The sequence below is a fragment of the Protopterus annectens genome, chromosome 7.part0, assembly GCF_019279795.1.
Source record: "Protopterus annectens isolate FY-2018-M chromosome 7.part0, PAN1.0, whole genome shotgun sequence".
Lineage (NCBI taxonomy): Eukaryota > Metazoa > Chordata > Ceratodontiformes > Protopteridae > Protopterus > Protopterus annectens.
In genome coordinates this window covers 1855097797-1855110655 of record NC_056739.1, presented here as the reverse complement: position 1 = coordinate 1855110655, position 12859 = coordinate 1855097797, and the positions used below count along the sequence as shown (strand labels likewise).

Sequence of the window (12859 nt, the reverse complement as noted above, 5' to 3'; positions counted from 1 at the left end):
TCCCATATACTGTCCTCATAAACCACTTGAAAACAAAACCAAATTAACATCAACCACTACACATAAAAATACACATCACAGTGTCTCCACAAGCAAGCTCCTAAGGTGAAACACCACACATTACAACATGTTGGTCATAGGAAGCTCCACTGAGACACATGGACATCCCCCACACCAGGTTAGATAAAAATATGGTTACAGTCAGTTGCCTGTCAGGTGCCAAGATTCACCAGATCATGCAGCCAATTAAGTTACTCAACCACAAGTACCATTATGACTCAGTCATAGTCCATGTGGATATGAATCACCCGAGACATACCTCCCTGGACTATATGTAGAGAGACATGATGGACCTTTTTGAATATGGGTTGCAGGCTGTTATGAGCCCCTCAATGAACAGCTTTCTACTCTCACCAAGAATAATACCACAGTACAAACATAAAATGATTGACTTCAATAATTGGCTTAGCTACTTGTGTCATTCCAAGGGTATCCAGTATTTGTCAGCCTGGGATGACATGATCGACAGACCATGCTGCTTTTCCAGAGATGGTCTGCACCTGTCACTACTAGGCTTTTGAATACTGACAAAAGCATTAGCCACCTCCATAGTGCCTTTTTAGGCACTGCCAAACAGACCTACCAATGTAAAACATTCTGCTAAGGCCAAGTTGAAGGTACTACTGCTCAATGCTAGGAGTCTTAACAAGAAACTGTATGCCCTGGAAGTTCTGTTATCCTGGAGAATGTCTGAGTAGTTACAGAGACGTGGTTCAAGGCTATGGAATGCACCCCAGCAGTGCAAGGCTACAATGCCTATCATACATTCCGACGGGTCTATATTAGAACATCGAAGTTTCAAAACTTCAAATGTTCTAATATCGAACCCTATTCAGTGAAAGCTGAAAACATCGAACATACAGAACAGCGAATTTTTTCCTAAGGATAAAAATCACTGTTCCAAAACACATGCACACAACACAAGCACACCAAACAAACAGCAATCCACACACAAACACCTAAACTCATACACCTAACCCTACACTTAACTGTACACAAACCACTAACTATCCACTTACCTTAACCCAAACCCTAACTCTAAGGTTCGTCACTATCACACACTCACCTCACCCGCGCCTTAACCCTAACTCACCTACCCCGCCCTAACCCTCACACAATCACACACTGACCTGACCCACTCCCTAACCCTAACTCATGTAACCCGCCCTAACCCTGACGTCCACACAATCGCACACATACCTAACACGTGCCCTAACCCTAGCTCACCTAACCGCCCTAACCCTCACGTCCACGCAATCGTACACATACCTAACCCGCACCCTAACCCTAACTAACCAAACCCGCACTTAATCGCACACTTACCTGAACCCAACCTGTAACTTTATACCACAGCGCTGAAAATACCGAAGCAACAGAAACGGACAACCAAATACTTTCCCTAGGAAAAAATTAGTTTTTCTGTTGCTTCGATGTTTTCAGCTTTCACTGAATAGGGTTCGATATTAGAACATTCGAAGTTTTGAAACTTCGATGTTCTAATATAGACCCCATTCAGACCACAAACTGAAAAAGAAAAAAGAAAAAGAGCAGGTGTTTCCATTTACAAAAAAAAAAAAACATCACAAGATTGGTCAAACTGGATGACTCATTTGGATTATTCCATGTCCAGCTGACCATAGGCAAAATCCCCCACCATATCATTGCTAGCTAGAGGTCCCCAACCATGAACAATGAAAACCACTCCGCATACCTGAAGTTACTAGATTCATTTACCATCCAGCCCAATACACAGCTCATGAGCAATTTTAACTACTCCTCCATAAATTGGAAAACATACAGAAACACTAACATGTGAGTTCAGAGATTCCTGGACGTTGGAAATGAGAATGCACTGGAGCAGCTGTTCTGCACTCCCACTAGGGGATGCAATATCCTTGACATAGTACTCACAAACAAGGGGGAGCATTGCAACCCACCTCCCAGAATAGAAATTGGTCTCCTTTTAAATATATTTATTAGCAGAACCCCCATCAAACCCTAAAACTCTAAAGAATTTTTCCAAGGCTAATTACCTTCTATTAAGTGATGGAATAGATATTTTTAAAGCCACCCATAACCACAAAAACATGAAAGCCAATGCAGCCAATGCACCTAAAAACATGCTGGCTATGCCCTTGCAACTCCCACTCTAATATCACCCACCCCATCCAGCCACTACCTTTCTTTCCACTCCACTAACTACCTTGATTATAGCAAGCAAGCTCAGATGCTCATAAGCCTAGTACTTATACAGCAGGAACTTCTTATTTTAACATTTGTTAATGTCTGTTATGTACTTCACAGATAAAGATTCTAGTTGTCTACTGATGTACTATGTTCTTCATCTGTAAATATGTTGTAAGTAATTGCTATGTAAATTGTTAATCGCTATGTAATCCAATGTAACTACTGTCTGTTTATTTTAACTGTGGAGCTTTTCTCCCTGGGCCTCCACTGAAAATGGACCTACGTCCAGTTGGACACTCCCGGTCAACAAATATAAATAAATAAATAAATAAATAAATAAATAAATAAAGAAATATACATGAATGCCATGTATAACCACTTAAACAACTGTATAGAAATAGCAGTACCTGAAAGAACTTATACTCAGGTCTAGCTGGAAAAACAAGTCACACTGGTGGAACCCTGGTATAAATATATTATACGTCAGAAAGAAGAAATTCCTGCCTAGAAGCAAGTAGGAGGGTGGAGAACAAAGAAAAAAATCTCTCATTATTCTCAACAGGCAATTCAAGCTAAATACAAGACTAAAATAGCCTGCTACCACAAAACATTTTTCGTTACATCTGATATCTTAATGGAAACACTCAACAATGTGCTGAGTTGACTGTAGATGGCACTACCTATACTCAGTGAGAAGAAATAGCAAACCTGCTGGCTGAAAATTCAGGTCAAATTTCATCCCCTCATCACCTCCAGTCACTCCCCATGAAATACCCCCTAGCATTCCTGTGCCTCTTATCACAAAAGAAAAGGTTGTCACTGCTCTCTCTATAGCTAGAAACATGGCATCAATGGGCCTTGATGGATTTCCAGGCTGCCTATTAAACAGCTTGAAACATGACCTAGTGGACCCAGTCAGATCTTTATTTAACCACAGTCTCCAAACAGGCTTTGTCTCAGTAGAATGGAGGACAGCAACAGTCATCCCTCTGCACAAGGGGGGAACCATCAACAGACCCAGGAAACTACCGACTAATAAGTCTGACTAGCCTCATATGCAAGGGTATGGAAAGGATAATCTTTGACCTGATTAACAATGACATAGGAAATCTTCAGCCTCTAGACCCAACCCACCTTAGCTTCATCAAGGGCAGGTCCTACCTACTCAGTCTGGTGGACTTCTTTGAGAAGGTCACCAAGGCTATGGATAAGGGTAAGACCATGCATACTGCCTATCTTGACCTGCCAAGACATTTGACACAATACCCCACTTGGGTATTATATATAAACACAAAATTAGGCATAAACCCCTGTGTCACTAGAGGAATAGACAACTGGCTCATTGATTAGGGCATGTTATTAGAGTGAGTGAATACACATCCAGAAAGAGGCCAGTCACCAATGAAGTACCACAGGATTCAGTGCTGAGCCTCCTCCTGTTTGGGATATATTTCTCAGATGTCAAGACAAATGTAGATGACCTTTGGCTGGCCAGGTTTGATGATGACTGCACTCTGGAGTCAATCACTGACTTCTCAAAATATGTTAATATCCTACAGATAGGACTGGCACAGACTAATGATTGGTGCCAGAGTCATGGCCTCAAACTAAATGTGAAAAATTGCATAATAATGCCTTTTGGGAAATCAAATACCCCTGTAAATTACTATATTAATAGCAACCCCTAAGGCTGGACCCAGTCATGAGAGATGTCGGTACTCAAATAGATAGCAATCTCAACTTTGACCACCATGTGTCCATGGTGGTGAGGAAATCCTTCTATGTGGCTCAGTTCGTAACTAAGAGCATGGCATCCAGATATAAGGATGTGATAATACCACTGTAATTTGCCCTCATCTGACCAATAATTGAGTACAATGCACCTTTGAGCATGTACCTAGGCAGGCACCTGCAACAGTTGGAGTGTCTTCAGAGGTTTCTTACCAAAAAAAATAAAGGGTATAACCAACATCTCATATGCAGAGCGATTAAAAGCCCTATCATTGTATCCAGTTTCCTAGTGCCTACCCATTACTGAGGAGTAATCTATGCCTGACCTACAAGGCAATCTCTTAACCAACCCTGATATTGCATATTCACAAAACGTACTGCAGGAGGGTTACACACTCCAAGGATCTAAACCTGATCTCTGACACAAATAGATCAAACTGGAGAGGCAGATATGTGTCCCAGAGATTTAGCCTCCAATGGAATAGGCTTTCTATTCACATAAAGCAGTGCCCTTCCTTGACCATCTTCAAGTACATTCAAGACCAATAAATGGGAAATCACAAATTCACTGCTGGGGTGGTGCCCGTGTCCCTTTTGGGCATAAGAATCTGTAAAAATTCTCAAAATCCTGCTTGCTGACTCTGTTATCTTTCCCCAGGGATAGAAAATTGGATAAAATCTGGGTAAAACTGGATAAGACTTGTAAAGGCTCTTGAGCTCTTAGCCTAGTATTTTCCTATGAACCTATTAATTAGAGGTCTGTGGAATTATTCAGATGACTTTTTACTTCTGTAGAGACTGTGCATATTCACTGATATTTGTGGATTGCAATGAACTTTGAGTGGCCTTTTATGGTTGAAATGTTCTGAAATAGGTAATTTTGTCATTATTGGTTCATAGTTTTGCTTCATTACTTTTTAGAAAAATGTTAACACAGTCTAACTAGTGCTGCTGTATTATACAGGGAATATAATTTAATACAATCAGGAAAGTGAATCATAGAACACATGCATGTCTGCATGGTCTTAAAAATGTGTGCAAGGGGTCTACGGTTTGAAAACATGCCAAAGGTAAGCTTAATCTGTTACTGGCAAGATGCATTTTCTTTGAATATGAGTTTCAATCTCATTTCAAGGTCAGAGAAGTTTACTGTTCATGCTAAGTCTGTTTCCATTCTGAGACTTTATTGTTTTGTTTAACAGAATATTTGTGATATAAATTTGAAATAGTTTTAAATTAAATCCAAATATCTGCAATCATTGTAGAAATAAATAAGAAAACAGTATGCACACAGGTTTGAACAATCTTTATGGTATCTGGGGAGAACTAACCAACTAATGGAATACTGGAATGGCTGCAGGAGGGCGGTTGTGGGAGGCAATACATTACCCTGCCGACGGCCCCATTTCACCATGATCCAGCTCTTCACATACACATACATAAATATTTGTGTGTGTGTGTGTGTGTGTGTGTGTGTGTGTGTGTGTGTGTGTGTGTGTGTGTGTGTGTGTGTGTGTGTGTGTGTGTGTGTGTGTGTGTGTGTGCTATGCACGTCTATACATATCTGATTCAAAGCAATCTAGATATAGATATACATATAGATATAGTATTTATATATAGAGAAAGAAAGAAAGATAAAGAAGTTGCAATATAGCAAGTGCACTAAAAAGGAGAAGAGGGAGAAAGAACTCTCTACAGAAAGTGGAAATACAGTGAACAGGCACAAATGGTAAAAGTAAGTTACCAACAGGAACATGAGCACGTCCATATCCATGTCCAGATTTTGGCTCATATTTTTGGTCTGTCCTTATATAATATGTGGTTTCCTGCCAAGTCACAAATTACTGCAGTCACTAATGTTTGACATTTGAGTTTCAGACTTTATAACCTTCAGAAATACATGCTAAGTTTTATTTAAGACCAATATTTAAAATTTACTCCTGATTTTGAACTTTTGTCTCCCCAAATTAATTTTGTCTTTGTCAAAAATTGTTGAACAGAAAGTTAAGAGCTGTGAGTACTTCACATTTATTTGTTTACTTATTTTTTTCATGTAAAAACATATATAGTACAGAAATGATACAGCTTGATGGCTTACTGCTGTAATACTATTACTATGTTATAAGCAGTGCTTTGCAGTAGAAACCTTAGGAAAAGACTCAACAAAACTAAAATGCCAACCATGAAATAAAACATACAAAGACATTTAGATATTTATGTAAAATTTGCATCAAATATTCAGGTGGAAAAAGTATCGCTGCCCCCACTGGTGAATGTATGTAAGTCACTGAAGCAAAATATAACAGTGCCCCACTGGTGAAATTTATGTAAGCCACTGATGCAAAAAAAGATATCAGTGCCCCATTGGTGAATGTATGCACCCCCACACCATGTGAAAAATGGGAACAAGGAGTTGTGGATGAATGGATGGATGAATGGACTGAAGTAAAAACGGTCACAGCCCACTTATGAATTTATGTACGCCAATTGCTTACCCACCATGATCAATGCAGGAGCACAGAACAATTATTACAGTAGGGTCAATAACACTTCATTCTCCCCACCGCAGAGGTCAGGGCAGACTAAAATGTATGACATTAACATCTATTGATTCAGCATTTAACTCTTGATCTCTTACTCTCTTGTACTCCTGTACCCACTCTTTTACATCGGGTGTATCCTAATTACTTCCTTTCCTGCCACCCCTCATTTCTTTTCTCTCTCTCTCTTTTTTTTTTTTTACTTTTCCTTCATTAAAAGCTGCTACTTTCCAGATTCACTTTGACACCTAATTTTCTGTAATCAATATATTTCAAATATTGTTTGTAGTCACAAAGGTTCTGCTGTAATTTTGTTGTATATTTTTCTCTCTCTAAATCATTTTTTAAACCTTTTCTCCCTGGGACACCTATCAGACATTCCCAGCAAGCAAATGCAAATAAAAACAAATGATAAACAATAAATAAATAAATAGAAAAACTGATACCACTACTTACCCAGATATACTGCTGACTGAGAGGGAATCTGGTCTTTGGCTTATGTTTGTGAAAAATGTGTTCAGTATGATACAGAATAAGCCACTGATCAAAACTTTAGAGAAGCATATGAAAAATTATTCTTTCATTTGGTTATTTGCCAAACATAACCTATGAGAAATTAAGTACGTAGGTTTGGGACCACTGGTTAACAATTACATTGTTAGCCATGTATTCATAAATTACCATGCCCATATGCTATTGCTGCCAGAAAAACAAGGATAGCTTGGATGTGAAATTTCTGTTAGAGACTATCAAGATCAACTAAATTATTAAAATGCACCATCATAACCATTTCCTTTAAACTTAAACATAATAAGCAAGCATTTATGTAGGGGCAACCCACTCTGTATTCCCTCACATTCCCTTTACTTTAATATATTACCTCAATGGTTGTGTAATTGTGGTAAAAAAGACAAACATACAATAAAGAAAAACTGTTCCCATTCCCTGTCTGCATTATTGCACTGCAGAAACCAATGTGCTTGAACTGAACTCACAGTTGAGAACATCACACAGACAAAGACATCACTCCTATTCACTCAAAGTCAATGCACACCCTTAGAAGTCACAAGCTTCCAACAGCTGACATCCATAAATCATATAAATAATAGAGGTGTTAACCCTTATTATCACTTGATATGTATGGCACAATGACTGTAGACTCACAGTCAATGGGCCATTCAATGAGAAAACATTTATTTTATTTTTATTTATCCTCTGTTGATCTGGTTAGTCCAAATAGGGCAGTAGACTCTTTTCAGGGGAGTCCTAAGGTGGTATTTATACTACTAGGATAAATTTGGCCAGTAGACCAAAGAACTTCCATTTTCTTTTTGACAACTAGGTGTTGCCAGAGGGTTGCTACTGAGGTCAAAGTTTCCAAGATGGAGGAGAGAAAAAGGCAGCAGGCTGAGGAAAAAGTGGTCTAGAATACTGATTTATCTTAAACATAGTCTGCAATCAAAAGGAAATTGTTTCATTGTTGGGGGAAGAAGGTCTGGAAACTCCTGTGTTAATGGAGGTGATAGATTTAGTTGGGCCAATGTTGCTAAAGAAGAAAGTAAGATGAAGTAATATATATGGTGGACAGTGTGCTGGAACTGGAAAATGAGCTGGATTAACGGAAGATGTTGACATGAGTTTTGGGGATATACTTGGATAGCAGAGCAGCTGGTTTTAAAAGTATGAAAATGCAAAATGTTGCTTTTGTTTGTAGGAAGAAAACCTTTTCATATGCAGAAATGATAAACAAAAACAAGAAAGATTCTGTGATCAAAGCTTACAAAAACAAGGACTAATGCAAGGACAAGAGAAGACCGACGGTAAGAATTAAAAAATAACACTGCTTACAGGTATGAAGGTATGTACAGTAACATTTTACCTTTGTAGTTTAAATTACAGAACGTAAAAACATTAATACACTTATCAACAGAGGACTTTTGAGAAGTTACTTTTGAAACTTTTACTTTAGTTGAAAAAATTATGAATGAAGGGGAGAAAAAAAGTTTGTTCGCACCACAGAATGGGTATATTTTTTCAGAAATTGGGACTGCAGATAACGAAGAAGGTAAATGAATTATTCAGACATGCAGGAACTTGAGTTAAAGACTGTTTCTGTTCATTAGCGATATGGTTCATGAGGTTACAAAAATGTACCATGAAAGAAATATTTGAATGGGGGGGGGTTATGGGGACACACGATGTGCTTTAGAGAAAAATGCAACATATTTCAAGTGTTATAACAGTAAAACAGACAACAGTGTGGTAGTAGGGTATCAACGTACAGCATGATTTATTTTTTGTGTGTGTGTGTGTGTGTGTGTGTGTGTGTGTGTGTGTGTGTGTGTGTGTGTGTGTGTGTGTGTGTGAACACCAGGGGCACTTGGTGCAAGACAGTAAAAGAAGATGTGGCCTATGTGGGTAAATGGACCATACAAAATAAATAAATAAATAAATAAATAAATACTTGTAGGCCTAAGTATAGAAAAATGTAATGAATTTGCACATTTTTGGCTTGGCTGCCTTATATGAGAAAAGGAAAGATTAGAAGAAGAAAGAGTTTAAGAAGAAAGACAATCTGATGATATATGAACTGAAGATAGTGGAGGAAGTATTATGGGGCAGGTAACTGAAGAAGACAATATAATTAACATGGAGAAGGATAATGGGAATGAGGCGGGATATGTTTTGCAATAAAAACATATTGCAGTGCATGATAAAAAGAGATATTTAGCACAGGGAAGTGATGAGGGCCTAGAGAGAAAATCTGAGACAGGAGAAGAAGAAGAAAATGCTGATAAATCAGTTGAAGTGAGGGTAGGAAAATGAAAAGAAAAATGAAAACTTAAAATAAGAAAGAAGGATGTCTTAGGAATGTTAGCATTAAATGTAAATAGTATTCAACATGGTATTAGAGCTATGGCACTGACTGAAGGGTGTTATGTGCTTGTTAGCTATGAGATACGTCAAGTGAAAAAAAACAAAGGGACTGCTACAATACAGAGTAAAAAGATTATATGGCCAGTAGGAAGTGATATGTGTTCAGAGATAGTTTATTTTTAATTGAAGTGATAAAGATGCAGAATGGGACATTAGTAGTACCCGGAAGGCTAGTGACATGTGATATAAGAAAAAGGGGAAGAAATGTAAGGATAATTATAGTTTTGGCATACAACAGTATGATATAGAGAAGACGGATGTCTGAGGAACTTAAAAACTTTGTTCTATTAAATATGTCAGCTACTATGGTGTGAGATTATAAATGCAATATGAGAAAGGTGATGAAATATAACACAAGATATTAAAGTAATAAGAGAAATAAGACATGGATATGTGAACATAAAAACAGAATGGATATATAAAAGGGTGACTTTTTGAACTGAAATAGGTTAGATGGTATTTTTAAAAATATAAAATAAATAGCAGGTAGTGAATAAATGGCTGTTTTCAGATCATAGAGTGGTATGGGCTAGAACAATGAATGACAGAGATGGAATACATCAAGGAAATAGTAAAAGCACTAAAAGGACTGCAAAGTAGATGACATGAAATGGGAACATAATATGTTATGGGAAGAGTACATATATGATAATGAGAATTCATCATGATACTGGACAGACTGATGGAGTGCTTATAAAAAGAAAATATTTCTGATTGTGGAAAACAGAGAGAAGCAAGGGGATAGTGGAGTATATGATGAAATAATAAAAATACATGAAAAGAAATAGAACAATATGATTACAGAATAAGAGAAATACAAAGAAAGCTGTAGAAAAAATAGAGAAATCGTTAAAATATGTTGTTTAGACAAATATTTTTTAAGGAAAAGATACATGTTTCATAATTTTGGGGAAAAGATGTAAAAATAAAAGAAAGAGTAATGGATATATAGTTTAATGAAGAAGATACAGAAGTAAACCAAGGAAAAATAATATAAATTGTGGAAAGGTTTGTTGAAAAGGAAGTAATACAAGAAAGTATATGGATGCAAAAAATATATAAGAATTCCCTAGAAAAGCAGATTATTAAGAAAGAAATAGAAGAAATAGAAGAAGGAAGAGAAGAATCAGCACCATGAGTAAATGTATTAGGTTATGAATATCATGCAGAGATTAATCTATATGAGAAATAAGTATTCTGTAAAGTATTAAATGAATGGATAGAGAAAGGAATCTATGACGAAGCGATCTGAGGTAGAGTAATTAACTTTATATTGATACAGAGATTAATCTATATGAGAAATGAGTATTCTGTAAAGTATTAAATGAATGGATAGAGAAAGGAATCTATGACGAAGCGATCTGAGGTAGAGTAATTAACTTTATATTGATACAGAGATTAATCTATATGAGAAATGAGTATTCTGTAAAGTATTAAATGAATGGATAGAGAAAGGAATCTATAATGAAGCGGTCTGAGGTAGAGTAATTAACTTTATATTGATACAGAGATTAATCTATATGAGAAATGAGTATTCTGTAAAGTATTAAATGAATGGATAGAGAAAGGAATCTATGACGAAGCGATCTGAGGTAGAGTAATTAAATTTATATTGATACAGAGATTAATCTATATGAGAAATGAGTATTCTGTAAAGTATTAAATGAATGGATAGAGAAAGGAATCTATGACAAAGCGATCTGAGGTAGAGTAATTAACTTTATATTGATACAGAGATTAATCTATATGAGAAATGAGTATTCTGTAAAGTATTAAATGAATGGATAGAGAAAGGAATCTATGACGAAGCGATCTGAGGTAGAGTAATTAACTTTATATTGATACAGAGATTAATCTATATGAGAAATGAGTATTCTGTAAAGTATTAAATGAATGGATAGAGAAAGGAATCTATGACGAAGCGATCTGAGGTAGAGTAATTAAATTTATATTGAAAAAAAGATGAAAGACAGCATATAAACAATCAGAAACCTATAACCCTGGGAAATATAGATTACAAAATCTTTATGAAAATAATACAAAGAGGATGCAGATGGTTTTGGTTTAAAGTTATGGGAGTAGAGGTTTTCACAATAAAAGAGTAGGAGAGTTGAAGAAAAAGTTAATAACAGTAAAAGAAGTGACAGATATAATTCTGAAAGGATACAAAGAAGTATGACCAGTGGCATGTGGTATGGCAAAGACTTTTGATAATGTAAGTCAAAAAGTGGTATTGAAGACTATAGGCATATGGAATAGGAGAAAATGTTTGAATGTTATAAAAATATGCTATGAAATTTCATGGGTGAAATATGTGGTAAACCGATAGACTGGAGGAAAGATAAAAATTAGGGGAGGAATTAAACAAGAATGCCCATTAAGTATCTGTTTATAGTGGTAGTGAATGCAAAAATTCAAATGTGTGAAATGAGGGAAGCAAAATGGGTGATGGGAAAAGTTATAATATTAATCTGTCTGTCAAATGCAAATGATTTAGTGTTTGCAGCTACACATAGAATATGGATAAGTAAAGGGGTTGCATGAATGGAGGAATTATTAAAGAAATCTAACTTACAGTTACAGCAAGTAAAAATCAAAGTATTTGGTGACAAGAAGAAAATAAGTGCTATATTTTATTCTAGGAAGGAAATGAGAAGTGAAATATGGAGTGTATGATAATGTAATAGAACAGGAGAAGTAATGTTGGGTGTAGCAATTTCAATAATCAATGCTACTTTTGTCTTCTTTTCATGGACTACTATATCTGGTTTTCTCGCATCTATTTTTTGAACTGTTGGTAATGGGTGATCCCATGTGATTAAACTTCATCATTTTATATGATGGTTTGTGGCTCATGTTTCCAATGTTTTTCAGTCACTTTAATACCATAATATCCTTCCTCCATATGGCTATGTCTTTTTCCAGACAGTATATATCTTTAATAAATCTGCTCTCTCTTTCTATTATTGTTTGGTTTTAAAATATTAAATAATGTTTAATATGTTGCTCATTACCTTGTCTAGGAAGTTAAAGTCCTATTTTTTTAACAATGTTCATTGTCGGTTAACAAATGTAAAATAAATAAATAAATAAATAAAAATAATGTTTGCACAATCCCTAATGTAACAGTCTTGTCACATTATTATGCCTTTCAGTATACAATCCTTCTGCCATTAATGTACCATAACCAGCTACAAGATGTGCAACTGTTTCCAGTTCTGTTTTATAAAACCTCCACTCACCCGTTTCTCCCACATGTTCAATGGACTTTGTAAACCAATGTGTAAATAGTCTACTATCTTGGGCCACCAATATTAATCGTTCATCTTTTGTTTTAAATTCACCTCTCCTTAACCATTCCTGCATTTGATCCTGATCAACATAAGGTTGTTCCAAGTGTTTCC

General features: G+C 36.2%; 1 long non-coding RNA gene across 3 annotated transcripts in view; it reads right to left on the bottom strand.

Annotated features, from left to right (window-relative positions):
- The window catches only part of LOC122807252, a 1461171-nt gene that overhangs the window by 1137012 nt on the left and 311300 nt on the right, over positions 1-12859 (bottom strand). The window lies entirely within an intron of this gene.